We start from the raw sequence: 20,614 nt of genomic DNA on the forward strand, positions 1-20,614 counted from the left end.
CTCTCCCTTCCTCAAGGCAGTGGAATTTGACCCTGAGACGTTTCTTCACTATTAATATATATATACCAGTGGAAACCAGAAGAACATCTACCAAGATCAGAGAAACGAAGAGGAGAATTCTGCCTGTTGGAAAATACATTCCAATATGGACGGTTTCCTTTTATTAAAAAAATATATATATATATGTATCATCAGCTGGAAAAAAGTGAAACTCCCATGTACCTCTTAAATTTGTGTTGTTTTTTGTTTTTTTCCCCCAAATTTGTACCCTTCAACTCTGTGCCTTTTTATTTGGTCACAGTACTGGAGGCAGGGTTGAAATGGATATACAGAACACCTTTAACCCAGAAATTAGTCTCACAATTTGGGGATCCTTGCTTAAGACGTGACTGTCTACGATTTCATTTACAGGATCTCTTTTTGCCACTGTCTAGTTTTGTCATAAAGCTGGAATTGGGGAGCTAAACTAGGAAGCTTCACCAGAGGTTAAGAAGTTTGGGCAGGCAGGGGTGGCTATGGATGTTGTTTCACCGTACTTCTCAAAGTATTTGGAGAGCATGATATCCAGTCTGTAAATGGTCGGAAGACCCTTGGAATCACTCCTTAGCTATCCAGAAGCAGCATGCACAGGGCAATTGCTTTGTATTAAAAAGGGGGCTAGAGACTGAATGTTTGAGTTGTTTTTAACTTTAAATCTTCTTTTGGGGGGAGATGAGTAATGTGGCAGACAAGATAGAGGAATTACAAGTACTAACATTGGAAACAGCTGGAGGTGGGTGGGGCTGGGAAATAGTTTGTGAAATAGACCTGCTGAGAATCAGTCCAGAACTTCCCTGAGGGTTCTACCTCTGCTGTATAGGGACAACATTGTAAATAGACAAGCCCCAAGGCATCTGCAGATGCTAAGTGTGGTAGAGAAGAACTGGAGTCGTTCTGCTTGTGTATCTGTGGGAAGCAGCTGCTATCCTTGAGGAAGAAAAGGTGGAGAAGGAAACTGGCTATCAGTCTGTCAGTGACAACACATTCTATGAAGTCTTACTCTTTCATTTCTGACACTTTGGTTCTTACATCCATCCTAAACCTGGCAGCCTCATTGAGGTTCAAAAAGCCTCTCCTCCTATGTGACAGTAAGACTGGAATTATTATCAGGATGGAACCCGTTCCTACCAGCGTAAAACCACGAAAGGAAATCACAGTATTCGTTAGTATACTGCAGTATTCTGCTTAACATTTTTAATAGATCATGGGGTTCTATGTTCCTTATTTGGTATTTGACAAGTTGTTAAATAACCCTTGGTTAATATCCTTTAATATTCCAATTTCTATTACAATGTGAAAAATCTGTTAAAGTAACATTTTTTAAAGACTAAAATGCATACCATATATGTTTAAAAGCAGCATCTCCCTTTTTTATCCCACAGAATTGTAATATTTTGTATTGTTTCCATGTGTTGAAGTTGAGAGATTTACCTATTTCCATTCCTTAAAGTAGATGAGAGTCTCTGACAGAGATTCAAAGAAAGGGGAAAATTATGAAAGGGAATAAAATATGTGCCTGATGGAGATTAGGAAGAAATTCAGTCGTCTTGCAAGGGAATTAGGAGTCCAATCTTTGATAAAAGTCTTGGTTGCTTGGGGTGCCTGGGTGGCTCAGTTGTTAAGCATCTGCCTTCGGCTCAGGTCATGGCCCCAGGGTCCTGGAATTGAGCACCACATCGGGCTCCCTGCTTGGCAGGAGACCTGCTTCTCCCTCTCCCACTCCCTCTGCTTGTGTTCCCTCTCTCGCTGTGTCTCTCTCTATCAAATAAATAAATAAAATCTTTAAAAAAAAAGGCTTGGTTGCTCATTAGGGCTTTGTTTTGAGTTACAATGTTCTGAGTGAGAACTGTTCTCAAATACTTTAGAACACCAGCAAGAAGTTATGTCTTCTTTCAACACCCACACTGACCTGGAACATTTTCAACCATTAACACCTATCACTGTTGCAAAGGCCCACTCCATATTCTTTGCAAAATGTTTTCCTGATTAACTCCCCTTCTGAGAAATTTCCATTACTTTTTCTTTTCTTTAATAAATATGATTATTATGTGCTTATATGGTGCCTTTGTAATTTCTCCCCAATATATATTGTTTTCCTCATTAGACACAAATGCCTGGTTTGTGTTGACCACCTCCTTCTCCTTAAGAAATACCATTTAAATGAATGTTGTGGACATTGCTCTTAAAATGCTTTATGGACAAAAATGTTGTAGCAATACTTATAATGGTAAAAAATCATTACCAATTAGAGATTGGTCAAATTCTATCATGTATACTTAATTGGAATATTATTTAGCTATTTTTAATTGGAATATTATTTAGCTACTTTTTAAAAGTAATTAGTCTTTCTAATGGAAAAAGTTTATTTTCCAAGTTGAAAGAGCAGTCTACAAAATTGTGAACAGCATGATTGCTTTGATGTGAAAAAAAAATCCTAAACATAGAACAAAGAGTAAAAAAGGAAGTAACCAAATATATCAATCACCATTCCTAGAATTACCTTCTAAACCTTTCTGTAAGGGTGTAATTTTAAAAAATTTATTTTATTTAAGAACAGATGAAAGGAGCTTCTTTTCTTTCTTTCCCAAAATTATGCTTTGTAACTTCTCTGTAATTCTCATCTTCCTAATTTGGGAAAAACAAAACAGACATGCTCTTCAGAAGTATTTTGCAACCCTTTAATAATTCAGTAACCTTCCTCTGAAACTTTCCATTATTTACATGTTACCATAGTTAAAGCTAGGACCATACCACATACCTAATTGATTAGAATACTGCAAATTTTACACAAATTACACAATGTACATTTTCAAGGATCACTAACATACATAAATGGGAACCTGGTATCATTTGATACCTTTTGCTACTAGAAAAGTCTTTAAACAACCACCACCAAGAGCAATAAACAGACAAAATCATAAGAAAATACCTAACTGTTTAAAAGCTAAATTAACTTTTTTCATTCATTAAATATTTATTAAGTATGTACTGTGTCCCAGTCACTGTTCTAGACTTGGAGAAACAATGGTAAATAAAGCAGACATAGTCCTTACTATGAGGGAATGTACTTTTTAGTGGTAATAGACCATAAATAAAAATATAAGATAGTAATAGTCCTAGTCAGGAAATTAAAATAGATGACTATTTTAGATTAGGTGACTAAGGAAAGCTTCTAAGAAAGTGCCATTGAAGCTCCTATTTGACAGGAAAGTCCAGCTTTGCAAAAATTAGGGAAATCATGCTTGCAGAGGGGACAATAACACAAAACCTTAAGGCATGAACTAATCTGGAATATTTCAGGAACCAAAGGAGCTTACCTGTTTGGAGCATGGTGACTAAAAAGAGTAAGTTTAGAGGGGTATGAAAAAGCTAAGTTATATTGGCATTGAAAGCCAGGAAAGCATTTGGATTTTATTCTGAGTGTGATGAGAAAGGCATTTTAACCTGAGGAGTGGGTTGAAATTATATATTTTTAAATCTACTCTGATAATATTTTTTAATTGAAGTATTTAATCTACTTACATGTAACACAGTTACTAATATCGTTGGATTTGAATCTATTAAGATATTATTTGCTCTTTATTTGTCCCATCTCTCCTATGTTGATTTTGTCCTTTTTTGCATTCTTTTAGATTGATTTTTACTCACTCTATTTCTCCCACCCCATCAGCTTGAGAGTTAAATATTCTTTTAGTAGTTTGTATTGTACCTCCTCCTGGATGATACAACAACCTAAGAACACATCAACTTCATTTACCACCCCACTTCATGTTATATACATAGTGTATACTTAATCTCTTAATGTCTTAAATTCCTCAAGACATCATTTTTATACAATTACTGTGCATTTATATTTACTCAACCATTTACCTTTGTCTCTTGTGCTTTATGACTCCTTGAGTTTCTTAGCTTGTCTGGGATCATATTTCTTCTTCCTGAAGAATATGCTTTAGTATTTCCTTTTGTCAATGTCTGCTGGTGATAAATTCAGTTTTTATATCCTGAAACTATTTATTTCACCCTCATTTTCAAAGAACATGTTTACTGAATGAGCAGCTATTTTATCATTTTGAAGATACATTCCATTGCTCTGGCTTCCATAATTTTTTTGAGAAATAATTTTTATTTTTGCCCCTGTAAAAGTAATCTTTTTGTCTCTGGCTGCTTTTAAGATGCTTGTCTTAAATTTGAAGCAGTTTTATTATGATCTAACTAAATGCTTTGGGTTTTCTTGGTTTTCTTTTTGAGGTTTGTAATGCTTGTTGAATCTGGGATATGATGTTCTTATTCTGTTTTGGAAAATTCCCAGCTCCTAGATACTGCTTCTCCCCCATTCTTCCCCTTTCTCTCCTTCTGATACTCCACTTAAATGTATGTTAGATCATTTTACATTATCCCTTATGTATCCATTCATTTGTCTCTCATGGTTCATTCTGGATAATTCTTTCTTTGATTTCACTGTTTCCTTTTGAATAGTCTCTAATCTGTTAAATCTATCTGTTGAATCATTTATTTCAGTTATTTTTTGGTTGTTGTGAATTTGGGCATTTCTGTTTGTTTCTGTTTTTTGTTTTTTGTTTTTTTTAAGGATTTTATTTATTTGACAGAGAGAGAGACAGCAAGAGAGGGAACACAAGCAGGGGGAGTATGAGAGGGGAAGCAGGCTTCCCGCTGAGCAGGGAGCCCGATGCAGGGCTTGATCCCAGGACCCTGGGACCATGACCTGACCCAAAGGCAGACGCTTAATGACTGAGCCACCCAGGTGCCCCTGTTTGTTTCTATTTTAATGGCTTCCAGTTGTCTAGCAGTTATCTATTTCAGTCTGATCTTTTATTTTCTCAAACACATTAGTCATTTTAAAACTTGTGTCTAGTAACTATGGGGTCTGCTATTATGTGAAGCTCCTTTGTTTCTTGTTGTGGTTGTTTATTGTATTCTCTCATTTAGTTATATGTCTCATATATATTTTTTCACTTTATTTAAGTACTCTACACCCAACGTGGGGCTCAAACTCACGACCCCAAGAACAGGAATCACATGCTCTTCTGATTAAGCCAGCCAGATGCCTATGTTACTTGTATTTTTTATTTTGTATTACTTATGTTACTTTTATTTATTTATGTTTATTTTTATTTATAACATTTTGTTGTTATGTTGTTATTTTTGATTGAATGCCAGAACTAGTATGGGAAGAAATTGTACTTTGAGATCTAAAATGATATTTTTGGCAGAAAGGATTTATGTTTCTTGGCAGGGGTTTTGGGCATTAGTAAGCTAACATCTCTTTAATCGAGTCAGTGACTGAGATGATTGGACTCTGAGCAGATCTACTTCTAATTCATACTTTTTCCCAGGGTATAGATCTTTGGAATCTCAACTTGAAGCCTGTAGAGTTTACCAGAGCAGGCCCTGAACTCCCAGTTTTCATCTTTTTAACTCCATGATTTAGTCAGAAGCTCTATTCAAGCTTCTTGGGCATCTTCTCAGGAATCAGCAGATACCTCAGAGGAAAAGCTATCATGAATGCTGGATTCAACAACTCTTTTTTTTCTTCTGGATTTTTCACTGCCTCATTAGCTCTCTAATGTTGTCAGATGTTTGTTTTATATTTTGTCCAGCTTTTCTAGTTGTTTAGAGAAGAAGGACTATTCTAAATTACCAAGTCCATCATTACAAAAAATAGAAATAAAAAATATTTTAAGTACATATGAACCATTTATGAAATTTAATCATAAAAAATCTTTTAAATTTTAAAAGAATTGGTATTATTAGATCACATTTTCTAATCACAGTATAATTTTACAGAAATCTAGGAAACCTCATATATTTGGAAAATAAACTCATTCCTATATAAGCTGGGTCAAATTCAAATAGGATTCTCAATGAAAAATAGAAAATGCACATTCAGAACTGATCAATGACAGAAATACTACATATTAACACCTATAGAATGTAGCTAAAACAATACTTAAAAGGAAATTGAAAAATTTAAATATTAAATTAAGGAAGACTGAAAATTATAGATCTAATAATCTGTCCTAAACCTGAGGGATTAGGAAAAGAGTAATGGACATAAAATTAATGAATAAAACAAAAAGCAAATATTCAATACAGAGAGGCAACGAAGTCAGAAGTTTTACCTTTTGATAATAATATTGACAAATCTTTGACAAGATTACCCAAGAAAGAAAGCAAACACAAAGAATATTAGAAATGAAAATGGGGACATTATTACAAATGCTGTAGAGATTGAGGAGATATCATAATGGGAAAATATAATTGAACTAGATGGTTCCCAGAAAAATGTAACTTTTCAAAAATTATTCAAGAAGAAATAGAAAATATGGTTTGATTACTATGTAAGAGATTGAATCAGTAGAAATTTTTCAAAAAAGAAAACATATTGCCCAGAAAAAGACTTGGAAAAATTAACATAGACATGGATAAAACCTTCTGCCAAATTAGAAGAAAACCTACAACAAACATTTAACAATGAAATTTTTGGGAACAGTCCCTTAGAATCAGGAACAAGTACCATATTGGAGATCCCAGCCAACATTGTATGACAGTAAAAGCAAATAAAAAGATAAAAAGATTGAAAATGAAGAAACAATTTACATATAAATTTTAAAATAAGACTTTATAATGATTTATAATGATTCTGGATATAATATTAATATCGAAAAGTGAATGCATTTCTCTCCAGCAGAAATGAACTGTTAGAAAATGATTTTTTAAAAGATACCATTTACCATATTATTTTGAAAATATGAATTACATAGGAGCAAATTTATGATTTTAAATTTTTTTCCTTCAAGGGAAAAAATATCACAAAATATTATTAAAAGACATCAAAGAATGTCTAATAAGAAAAATATACCGTGTCCAAGTATTTAGAGACTCTAGAGTTAAGATGGCAAATCTCCCCTACAATGAAAGCAATTGCATTAAAAATCCCAGCTGAGGTTTTCTAGAAACTTGATGAGCTAATTCTGAAGTTTTTATGAAAGCACGAAGGATCAAAAATTTCAAGATACTCCAGAAGCAGATTTAAGATGGAAACAGTTAACTTGTCAGATAGCAAGAATTATAAAATTATACTAGTTAGGTGTTCATAATAGCCAAAATGTAGAAACAACACAAATGTCTATCAGCTTACCAAGAGAAACAAAATGTGGTATATCCATACAGTGGAATATTATTTGGCTATAGAAAAGAAATGAAGTACTGATACCTGCTATAACATGGATGAAGCTTGCAAATAATATGCTAAGTGAAAGAAGCCAATCACAAAAGGCCACATTATATGATTGCATTCGTATGACATTTCTGTAATAGACAATCTTTAGAGACAGTACACTGGTAATTGCTTAAGGATGACGAGGTTTAAGGAAATGGGAGCGCAGGGTAGTAATAGCTAAAGGAAATGGGGTTTCTTTTTGAGGTGATGAAAATGTTCTAAAATTAACTATGGTGATTGTTGTACATATCTGTAAATATCCTAAAAAGCATCCCATCTTAATACTTTAAATGGGTGAACTATATGCTATGCAAATTATATCTCAATAAAGCTGTTAAAACTACAGTAATTAGGATAATATGACACTGTCTTAGGGATGGAAAAAATTACTTATACTGGAATACAACTCTAGAAATAGATGTACTCTTATAAGGAACCTTCATTTAAGACAGAGATGGCATTGCAGGCCAGCAGGAAAAGCAAGAGCAATTCAATAAGTGGTGCCGGATATCTATATGGAAGAAAATGAAATTGGAACTCCCTATTTAACATCATGCAGAAAAATCAGTTCAAGGTGAATTAAAATTTAAATGTGAAAGGAAAACCTATTAAACCTTCAGAAGATAAGATAGCAAGATTATCTTTATGATCTTATGGTAGGGAAATGCAAACTCAATAAAGAAAAAAGAATTATATTCAAATGCATTAAAAACCTCTGTTTAAAAGACACTATAAGCTCATGGAGTAGCAGTTGATTTCAGTTAAGCACAGGAAATGTAGAAGATGAGCCTGGAACATTTTGTTTTGCAAGACAGCTATCCTAGAATCATGTCAAATGGATTCAGGAGATAACTGAAAAGCATCCCACTGGCCAAAGATGGGATAATTTTACTGTCAGTAAGGACGTACAGGTTTATAGAAATTCTGATATCCCCCTGAGCACAGGTTGGAACATATCAAAGCAGTGGATTGGAACACATGGAATTATTAAATGTCTTTAAATCCATGATTTCATAATGATAGTAAAACTAACAAAAACATCTACTTGGTTGACACTGGGGGATGCTCTGAAATCAATCCATTATTTCGAAAACCAATAAAAAAAAGTATGTTATAAAATTAATCAAGCATTTGTCCTGCGTTTTGATGTGCACTGTACCACAGGTAACCACATAATAAATGAGTTAAGTTTCTCTATATACATGTATTAATGAATGACGATAGAAGGATGGAATTAGAAAGTTGCCATTTTGAGATTGTTAACAAATAAATAGATTTATTCATTGTACATCAACAGCTACTAACATGATGAAAAAGAAAGCTTTATATGCCTCTTAATGGAAAAACACATCATCACCTACTAAAAAATCTTGACAAAAAAAATTGAACCTAGTACCAGGAAATACAGAGAACATGTTAAACACCATGACTACACAATCAGGAAAATCCAATCTATGGAAAATCATGCAACAAATTAACTTTAACAAATATGTATGCAGGAGAGAGAGAGGATAGAGAAAATGATAGATTAAGAGACTTATTTAAAAGACATATAGGGGTGCTTGGGTGGCACAGTTGGTTGATCCACCGACTCTTGATTTCAGCTCAAGTTGTGGTCTCGGGCGTGAGATCAAAACCCACATCAGGCTCTGCGCTCAGTGAGGAGTCTGCTTGAGATACTCTCTCTCTCCCTCTGTCCCTCCCTCCCCCTTTGTCCTCACACATGTGCTCTCTCTCTTTCTCTTTCAAATAAATAAATAAATCTTTTTCAAAAAATAAATAAATAAAAGACATATAAAGTGGTGCCTGACTGGCTCAGTCAGGAAAGCACATGACTCTTAAATCTCAGGGTCGTGAGTCAAGCCCCATGTTGGGCATGGAGCATACTTAAAAGCAAAACAAAACAAAAAGACATATAAAGTGGGGCGTTTGGCTGGCTCAGTTGGTAGAGCATATGATTTTTGATCTCAGGGTCATGAGTTTAAGCCCCACGTTGGGCATAGAGCTTACTTAAAATAAATAATTAAAAAAAAATAAGACATATAAAGCAATATGTGAACTTCCATTAGTTATCTACTGCTGTACAACAAATTACCCCAAGACTTAATAGTTTAAAACTGAAAATACTTATGTCTTATAGTTTCTAAGGGTCAGGAATTTGGGAATGGCTTAGCTAGGTGTTCTGGCCCAGAGTTTCTCATGAGTTTGCAGTCAAGCTGTTGGCTGAGCTGCAGTGTTCTGAAGGCTTGACTGGTGATGGAAGATCCACTCCCAAGATGGCTCACTCACAGGGCTACCTAAGTGTCCTCACAACATGGCACCTGGCTTTTTCCAAAGCAAGTGATACAAGAAAGAGACAGAAGAAGTCAAAGCCACTCAAAATGATATACCATTACTTCTCCCATAGTCTATTAATCCCACAGACGATCCCTGATGCAGTGTGGAAGGGAATTACCTCAATCTGGGCTCCAAAGATTCATTCTTCCAATATTCAAAATACACTCATCTTGTCCCAAAATCCCTTAAAACTCTCATTCCATTACAGCATTAGCTCAAATCCTAGAAATATAAATCAAGTTCAGGAGTGGATGAGGATTTTCAGGTATACTTCCTTAAGCACAGCTCCTTAAATGGAGTTCCTCTTGATCTGAAGACCTGTAAACTAAAGACACAAAATATCTGCCTCCACACATGTAATGTAAAATGGATAGGATAACTATCTCCTATACCATAGACATGTGTATTCAAGAGGAGGGAAATGAGCACACATGTTGAAAGAAATAACAAAATCCACCTGGGAACAGGTTGGCAGTCCCTTGATAAGGATTCAAGGCCTGAGAGTAATTTTCTATGACTCTTCATAGAGAGAGAGAGACCCACTCACTGAGTTATCCTTCTTTGTCCGTGTTTACAGCTCTATGGTTGTCTGCTTGCTTTCTGCCTATAGAAAGTTGGATGTCCAAAAACCTCATTTCATTTGGTATTCTGTTCCTTTCAGTACAGGCTGGAAAACAGCCTGGCAATATAATTCTCTCTTAAAAGTCTCTTTCAGGGATGCCTGGGTGGCTCAGTCGGTTAAGCGTCTGCTTTCAGCTCAGGTCATGATCCCAGGGTCCTGGGATCGAGCTCCGCATCAGGCTCCCTGCTCAGCGAGGAGCCTGCTTCTCCCTCTGCCTGCAGCTCCCCCTGCTTGTGCTCTCTCTGTCTCTCTCTCTCTGATAGTAAATAAAATCTTAAAAAAAAAAAAAGTCACTTTTAAAAAAGTATATTCTGGGGTGCCTGGGTGGCTCAGTCAGTTGGGCAGCTGCCTTTGGCTCAGGTCATGATCCCCGGGTCCTGGGATCGAGCCCCACGTCTGGCTCCCTGCTCAGTGGAGAGCCTGCTTCTCTCTCTCTCTCTGCCTGCTGCTCTGCCTACTTGTGCTTTCTCTCTGTGTGTCAAATAAATAAATAAAATCTTTTCTTTAAGATTTTATTTATTTATTTGACAGAGACACAGCGAGAGAGGGAACACAAGAAGGGGGAGTGCAAGCCGAAGGCAGATGCTCAACCGACCGAGCCACCCAGGCGCACCTAAATAAATAAAATCTTAAAAAAAAAAAAAGTATATTCTGCTAATATAATTCTCTTATAAACTTTGTGGCCTTCCTGTGAATTTTAGTTGAGTTCGTGCCATTAGACAAAGCAACGCCCATAACTCTCTTCCATATAAACCCTTCTCTACCTTGGGAAGACGCACCATACCCTTGAACTTAGAAGTCCTGTGATTTGGTTGAGAGGTTCTATGAGGCACACCCTTCTTGTCTGTATGACTTTACTCTGAGGTGCCATGTTAGAGCTTTCTGAGGTCTAAAGGGCTTTACTAACTATACCCTCAACTTCATATTTTCCTGTTACTCCCTGGATTTGTTCTTTGTTCAGAGCCATTTTCTAATTTTAGCATCATTCATCACCTGGAAAGGTTGGGAATCTTCAACTCTGCAAGTTCTGGCTCCTTGTTGTTTATCAGTCCTTCCTTTAACTTATCTCCCTCCTCTCATTTTACTGTAGGCAACAAGAAGAAACTAGGTGACATCTTTAACATTCTTGCTGGAAATCACCAGTTTATTAGGCATATTTTCTACTGTACATATAACTTCATCGGGCTCCCTGCTCGGCGGGAAGCCTGCATCTCCCACTCCCCCTGCTTGCATTCTCTCTCTCTCTGTCGAAAAAAAATTTTAAAAAATAAATAAATGAAGCAAGATTGGTTATGAATTGACAATAGTTGAAGCTGGGTAATAGGTAAATGGGAGCTCATTATTCTATTCTGCATACTTTTATATATGTTTTAACATTTTCTGTAAAAAAAAGCCAAAAAAAAAAAAAGACACCATAAGGAAAGTAAATGACAAGCCATAAACTGGGAGAAAATCATTACAACCCTTATTACTAACAAAAGGATTAGCATTCACATTATGTAAAAAACTACTACCATTTAATTAAAAAAAAAAAAAGATAATGCTTTATACCACACCACACTACTCCAAACAGACAATTCATAGAGGAAGACACCTGAAGAAATTCTCCAACACAAGGAAATGCAATTTCACACCTACTGCATAAGCAAAAATTTAAAAGTCTGACAATATCCCAGAACACATACTTTGCTATTTAGAGTATAAATTGATATAATCAATTTGGAAAACCATTTGGCGTTATATAGTAACCTTGAAGAGGTATATCCCCTATGGTCCAGGAGCAGTGTTCCAGGATATATAAGAAAGAAAATTCTTAACAGTATTATTTATAACAATAAAAACTAGAAACAGTCCAACTGTCCATCAACAGTAGAATGATTAAATACATTGTGTATACTCATACAGTAGAATACAACAGTGGAAAAAAATGAGTTACAAATCCATGGACATGGATGAATCTCTAACAACTTTGAGCAAAAAAGAAATTCGCAAAAGAATATTACACTAGGATTCTACTTCTATAAATTAAAGAAGCAATAAAAGTAAACAATATGTTGTTTAAGAGTACAAATGTAAGACATAAATCTATAAATTAAAGTGAATGAATGATAACCACAAAATCAAAATAGTGATTTTCTCTAGCTGTAGAAGGAAGGGAATGGAATAAGGAAAGGCACACAAGAACATAAAAATAGTGTGATTTTACATTTTGGTTTAGCCGAAACAGTCCTGGTTTACCTATTTTCCTGATGTTATAATTAATAGCACTTTTACTCTCAAATGTGCTCTGGTTTAGGAAATAAATTATACATTCATCCTTTCTAAAGCAACTTTTTTCCTTTTAATCTGGGTAGAAGGCATATGATGTTTATGATGTACAATGAACATCACACATATATTTTACGAATATTCATTTGAAACTTATATCACACATATATTTTACAAATATTCATTTGAAACTAGCCAATATTTACTAATATATTTTTAAATTTTAGAGAGTGACTACATAGTGAAAAAAAATCTGTATACAGGATAAATGTAAATAGGATTTGAATGAAACCTTATCATCTGGGTGGATATAAAATAAATAACATACTGTGTGCCTGGCATCATGTTTAGGTCTTTATAGATATTACTTCATTTTCACAGCAAGACTTTTAGGTAAGTATTATCTCCATCTTACACATGAAGAATCTCAGGCACAAAGAGTATATATAACTTAGCCAAAGTCATACTGTAAGTGACAGAGCAGAATTTGAACCCAAGCAATGTGAGACTAAACTCCATGCTCTTAACCACAATACCAGAGTCCATAAAAGAAATTCTTAATCTTTTTTGTGTCATGGATCCCTTTGGCAGTCTGGTGAAGTCCATAAAGCCCTTTTTAGAATCGTGTTTTTAAATGCATAATATATGCATAGAATCATTAATGGAACAAATTATATTAAAATACAATAATCAAGATATTCAACAAAAAGTGTGCTATATATGTGCTTCCTTATTAATGCACCAAATAACAAAATCTAGCAGAGGATCTAATAATGTCTAAAATTTAAAAGTAGTAAACACCAAAAAAGCAAAAACAAAAAAAAACACCAAACTACGATAGTAATGTGATGGGAAAGTATCTGTGATTTTTATTGGTGAAAATGTCACCAGTACTTCTAATAACACTGTCACTGATTGTAATTGAAAGAAATGCTAACTTTCACTTAGAGGGTAGCAAAAATTAAGGTATAATATTTTCCCATTGAAATTCATAGCCCTCTGTGTTAAAACTAGTTCATAGACTTTCTGACATATATTTCACTTCAGAAAAGTCATTTTTCCCCACCCCACCTTGCAGTTTCTGGTTTGGGATTATACGAAAAATGAGATGCACAAGAAGGCAGTTCATTAAAAATAATACATATATTTCTCCATGTGGTGAACTTGAGTGGGGGATGAGAAACAAGAATGTGTTAGAATAATCAGGTGTATATGGGAAGCTTGGAAGTGCTTTAGAATGTTTTATTTGAGAGGTTTAAAACTGGTTCCAAATATATACTGCCACATGTAATTATTTATAAGAGAATTCATTATTGATACCACAGTGCCCTATGATACACTATTTGTCAAGAGGTGTAGCAATGCACCAATCAAAAAAGAAAATTCAAATACTGGACACCTTTTAAAAGTTTCATTGAGCTAAAAGCAAAACATTTGACAAGTTTTTGATTTGTCTTTCTCATGATCTGATGTCCCAGCAGAGCAACTGGAGAACCTAATTCTGACCAACAAGGAGGAATTGCCTGGCTAATTGGAACTGACAGAAACCTTGGGAGAAAGCAACCACATACCAAGGATAATTATAAGAAGGTAACATGGGCCCAAAAGAATAGTGTCAAGGAAACTGAAACCCCCAAATGAGGTGAGACTTGCAAAAAAATGCTAAGAAAGGACAAAGAACGGGCTTTTTAAAATTCTATTCAGAGCCAGAAGATGATCAAGGAAGGGAAAAGCCCACTTTGCAGCTTCTGGTGTAAGGTTAGAGCTGACAGAGAAAGCAGAACTCCCTAAATATTATTTTGCTTCATTCTCTGCAAAGGAAACATGAGAAGAAGGTTGATGTAGTAGAAAGAATTATGTGTGTTTGTGGGGTTAGGGAAATCTGAGTTTAATTCTCTGTTTCAACACTTTGTAGTTATATAACCCTACATCTCCTTTTCCCCTTTTCCCCCCATTTTCTGTGAAATGGAGACAACCATATCTTTTTCATAGCATTGTTCTGAGTAACAGAAGTAACACATTCAAAACGTTAAGCTAGGCTCACAGTAGTGACAATAAATAGCAATTTATTAATATCCAAAAGAGTAGTATAAATATGAGCAGGAAGCAATACTCTTCCCAAACTGGGAAAGAAATTCTAAAAAAGTACCTAACAGCTCCAATTTATATTATGTCATCTGATATGAACAGTGCTTATTGCAGGCCTTGTAGCAGAATGCTAGTGGGGGAGCACAAATGAGGCCTGAGAACAACTATCCCCATCATTGAGAAATTTTGGGAAACAATAGGTGCTAGAACATGAAACATGGACAAATGTCTGCCTTCAAGATAAGAAGTGGAAATTTAAAACCTGGAATTATTTGCTTTTTGACCCAGTGATATTCCTCCCATCGGTGTAGTATTCATTTGCCCAGGGAAGGGAGAATTCCAAAAGAAAGCCACTAAAACAAAGAAATAGACTGAATTTCCCAAAGAAGTGCTTAAAGTGAAGACACAAGTCTTGAAAACTAAGGTGGTGATGAAAGAAGAGTCCTCTTGGGTTTCTTCAAAACTTCAAGAGGTATAGCTTCAAAGAAGAAGGAAAAAGTTGTATCCTTAGGCAAGATGTAGTGAACTGAATGGTGGCACCTGAAAAAGATGCCATGTCCCACATCTGTGGAAACTGTGAATGTTACCTTTTTTTAGGAAAAGGGTCTTTTGCAGATGTAATTAATTTAAAAATCTTGAGATGGAGGGGATCAATTGCCCTGGATTATCTCAGGCTGTAAATTCAATGACAAGTATCCTTATGTGACAGAGAAGATAGAGAGGAGGCAGTGTGACCACAGAGCCTAAGATTGGACTCATGTGGCCACAAATGAAGGAATGGGGACAGCTAGTAGAAGCCGGAAGAGGCACAAAAATAGGTTTTATCCTAGATCTTTCAGAAGAAGTGCAGCCCTGTTAACATCTTGATTTCAGACTTCTGGCCTCAGAACTGTAAAATAATAAATTTTTGTTGTGTTAAGCCACCAATCTATGGTAATTTGTTATGGCAGCCCCATCGAGTTAGTGCACAGAGTTTTAAAAGAATCCAGTAACATCTTTAAGTAGCTTAGGCTTTCTTGGGTTGGAAGGAATGCACAGGGGGTGGGGGTAAGGGTGGTGGTTGTGAAATGGATGATGTAGGGTGAAGAAAGTCTGTCTGAGGGACTCACTCCATGGAGGGAATATGTGAACCAGACTGGCGTTAGCAAAATACAGATCATACAGTCTCTGCTTGGACAGAGATTGTCAGGGTTTGAAAGAGACTTGACAGGGTTACCCTATGCATTGCCAAAACCAGGAAGCCAAGCCCAGTTTCCCCAAAGAGTATTCTATGTCATCAGAGAGAGCTTCTGTTTGATTGACAAATGTTTTCCATTCCCCACCCTCTTGATCTGTAGCAGTACCAGTAGCTGTCTCTGCCAATACTTTACTCAATCCTGTCCAAACGACTCTTGGAAAAAGTACTTTTTCAATATTACCTGGCATCACAAACCTTCAGAAATAGAAACAATTATGGACAACTAAAGGGGTTCCAGTGATAAAGAACGGAGTCATAATTAAAATTCATAAAATTTGGGGAGTCTGTAACCGTAAATGCAGAGTCCAACCAACTAATAGGGATTTTTTAAGTTTATTCACTCATTTAGATGTCACAAATTTATGGAACATCTACTCTGTATGAGTGTCTATGTTAGGCTTTAGAAAGATGATTAAAGTATTGCCCTTGGATTGCAGCAGTTTAAAATCTGGTGAGTGAAACAGACTTATAAAGAAATAAACTATATCACAACATGTGTTCATTGTAAAGCCTCATATTTCGTAAAAAATTTTAAAAAATTAACTACATATAACTGCTTGGGATGGACTGACCCTAGCATGTGTAAAACACCTTCAGGAGCTTAATAAACTGAAAAAAAATTTTTTTTTCAATAATATAACAGTGTGCTGATATTCTTATTCTAGCTCATAAATTTTCTAAAAATTAACAAGGGCCTAAGCACCCAGAGGAGGTAATACAAATAGCCAATAAAGATATAAAAGCAAATTTTAAAAATGCATTCTCAACTACAAGCAAATCAAGGCAACAAATTTAAAGAAAATCAATAAATAATAGTATTCCATGTTTGCAAAGATGTGGTGAAATGGACACTTACATACCGCTGGAGTAAATATAAAATGGTAATTTTTTGGAAAGTTATTGTATACAAGTCATACTATGCAATGCAGCTATTTTTTTCTAGGAAACTACTTTAAGAAATAATCTAAAACATATACATAAAAGGATACATAAGGAAGTCCATAACAGGTTATGTATATTAGCAAAAAAAATTAAGATGAATGATTTAAAAGATATGTACAGCCTATTTGATGGGATGTCATAATCATAATCAGTATTGTGTCTTAAAAAGAGAATTTCTGCTATATTTTATATTATATTACACTATATTAAACCAGAAGGCTAAGGATCATGACTTTTCACTGTAAACCCTCTTGAACGTTTTGAATTTTGTGCCATGTGCATGTAACACATCCAAAAAAAATGCAATTTTAAAAATAAATTATTTGGCTTAAATTTTTTTAATAATCACACTAAGTGAAAGGTAAGGAAATTTCATTACTCCCTGCAGTGAATATGTATAATTGGAAAATGTATACATTCTGTGTTACTAGAAATATTTTGTTGAGTATTTTGCACTGTAAGAAATCTAGAACCAGTTTACATACAAGCAAGAAGAATGATAAAGGACCTCATGTAAGACATGGCTAGAGGAAAATGTAAATGTTTAGCCTAGAGAGCATGATGCCTGTCTTCAAGTATCTGAAGTATGCAGAAAAGGGACCATACTTCCTCAGGAAAGTCTCAGAGGATGAAACTAGACCCAGTGGCAGGAGCAATAATAAGCCATTTTAGTTCAATGTCAAAACACTTACAGAATTGTTTACTTGTTTATAGACCATTTCAGCCCAATGTCAAGAAACTCTGTAACAGAACTGGCTAAAAAAAAAAAAAAAACAGAGAGAGAGAGAGAGTTCACAGTCACTTGAAGGATTCAAGCATAAATTGTCACCTACTTGATTGGACATTATAGAAGAGATTCAAGCATCAGAAGTGTGGTTTTTGTATGATTCCTGCTGTGTGAGAAATCATTTAACCTCTCTGATACACCATTCTCTGTAAAACGGGGAAGTTCGACTGAATTACCTTCAGTGCCTTTTGAGTTTTAAATTGTTTGAGTCTCCATTGGTGTAGTTACATTTTGTCTGTCTTTTCCAGATTTACATAATATCGGCCTTTTATCACTTGAAATACATCACACCACACTTGTGAGAATTAATTGAATATTTGTAAAAATGCAAAACGCTATGTAAGACATCATTACAGTCCAATATCGTTGGCCATTAGGAAAATGCAAATTAACGCCACAATGAGGTACCACCACACACCTGTTAGAATGGCCAGCTAAAATTAAAAATATTTATGATACCAAGTATTGATAAGATGTGGAGCAACTGTATCTCTTTGCTGGTGGAAATGTAAAATAATACAGTTACTCTAGAAAACAGTTTGGCAGTTTCTCACAAAGTTAAACATACATTTACCATAAGACCCAGTAATCTAACTACTGGGTATTTAATCTAGAGAAATGAAAACGTAAGTTTGCACAAAAATCTATGTATAGATTTTCATATCAACTCTATGTGACAGCCCAAAACTGGAAACCACTCAGATGTCCTCTGATGGGTAAATGAATACACTGTGGTACATCTATATCATGGAATACTGTTCAGCAATAAAAAGGAACAAACTATCAACATACAGAAAACAACTTACATGTATCTCAAGGCCATGATACTGACTGAAAAAAAGCCAATATCAAAAGAATATATATGATATAACTCCATTTCTACAACATCCTCAAAATGGCAAAATTATAGTGTTGGAGAACACATCAGTGGTGCCAGGGGTTAGAGTTGGAGGGAAGGTGTGACTATAAAGGGGTAGTAGGAGGGAGTTACGTTGGGAGAATGGGATAGTTTTGCATCCTAATTGTGGTGATCACTACATTAATCTATTACATGTGATAAATTTTATAGAACTAGACAAACATACAGAAATCTATGTTTATCTTCAAGTTTCTGGAAAGCAAGGAAATTTGTATCTACATTCACTTTTTGTTTTCATTGACTTTTTTATGTTTAGCTGTCTTGTAATCAATAATGTGAAATGTTTCTCATATGAAACATTTTTCGTGTTGAAGAATGCCATAGAAAAAAGGGTGTGAGGTGTACTTACTTGGAGTAATTTTACTCCTTTTCTTTACTCCTTGTCTTTAAAGGAGTAAATGGTCAAATGTGAAAGTAAATTCAGGCAAAGCCCATTTTAATTTATATTTTATTCTTGTTTTTAAATTTTATAATCACATTTTCAAAGAAGCCTCTGGAAAAGATTTTTACATAAATTTTCACAGCTCACTTAATTGTGATATACTTTTTTACTATTTATCTTATGACTAAAGAGACTATCCATACCTTGCCAGGTTCTATTTTAGCTGCTGATTCTGTTTATACTTAACTAACTTTATTTCCATTCAGATTTCCTGATAAACACAGGAGCTTAAAATTAATTCCTGTGCTAGGATAAGATCAATACATAGAGTTTGTTTCAAGAGGGAAATTGTCTTATAAGATGACCCTTATGGATACCAAAATATTAGCCTCTCTTAGATAGTATCTAAGACTGTCCTTGTGACTGATACTACCAATGGTCACCAATATTTTCCATTCTCTTCCCTTTTCTGGATATGTAAAACGTTATATTTCTTTGTTCTATTGATAGACAATGGCCAGAGCTGCTGTGTCACTTCCAGTGCATGATTCACCATGATGTCTATCCTGGCATAAAGAATGAAGCATCAAAATGAGATGGAGATATCAGAAGAAGAAAGTGACCTTGAATGTTGAGCTACTACACGAAGGGCTGCCATGGAGAAATTCCTAGACTCTTAGCGGATTAGCCTGAGTAAGAACTTTTATGTGATAAGCCCCGGAGATCTTGTTATAGTTTATTACTACAGTATTACCTAGCCTGTCCTATCAAATAAATTCTGCATAGTAACATTGCCTGTGTTAAAAGTTTTCAAAAAACAAAACAAACAAAAAGTTTTCACGGCCTTTTGTGCTTTCTATATATCAGATAAATAATTATATGTAAGTTGCCAGCTTCTCTAATAAGAATATATTTAATATGATAAACATTTCAATTGATAACTTATTCTGCTAGCCTCTGCCACCAATTTTAGATCTCAAATGTCTAATCTAAATGAATAATACTTTTAATTACATATATATGTGTACATATATATATATGTATATTGAACATATACCTTGCGTTAATTATTACCAACTAATAAAAAAAAGGATACATTTGGTTTTTTGTTTTGAAGATTTTATTTGTAAGTGATCTCTACACCAAATGTGGGGCTCAAACCTAAAACCCTGAGATCAAGAGTCACACATTCTACTAACTGAGCCAGCCAGGCACCCCCCAGGATATGTCTGTTAATGCAGATGTTTAATTCACTAGGTAACAACTGATATTTCTAGTCATGTTTCCTGGGTAGCAGAACCTGAGATAGAGATCTGCATGTAGGAAAATTTGCATGAGGTAGAGGGCCTGGGCCTTTTTATACTCATCAATGGCCATTCATTGGATAAAGACTGCCTCCAGGGAGTAGGTATGACCTTGGGTAAGGCAATTCATGGACAGAGCTGACATCTTGAGCCAACAGCACTCCCAGCAGTTGGATAAACAAGTTCTTTAGTCCTAAGAGGAATCTCGTTATCAGTGGAATCTGGCTCAGTATCCAGTACACCTGTTAATCATAGAGGCATGTATCTATCTGAAATTTTTAGAGGATCACTACCATCATCATCATCATCATCATCATCATCATCATTATCACATTTACGACAACTTTACTATGTGCCAGGCACTTGTCCTAAGTGTTTGAAATTATTAACTCATGTAATTCTCAAAGTAACTCTATAATATACTTTCAAATGATTCATCTTCAAAAATA

Source organism: Eumetopias jubatus, unplaced genomic scaffold, assembly GCF_037043125.1.
Source record: "Eumetopias jubatus isolate StellerSeaLion01/CBP00866 unplaced genomic scaffold, mEumJub1_p1.0 scaffold_5, whole genome shotgun sequence".
Lineage (NCBI taxonomy): Eukaryota > Metazoa > Chordata > Mammalia > Carnivora > Otariidae > Eumetopias > Eumetopias jubatus.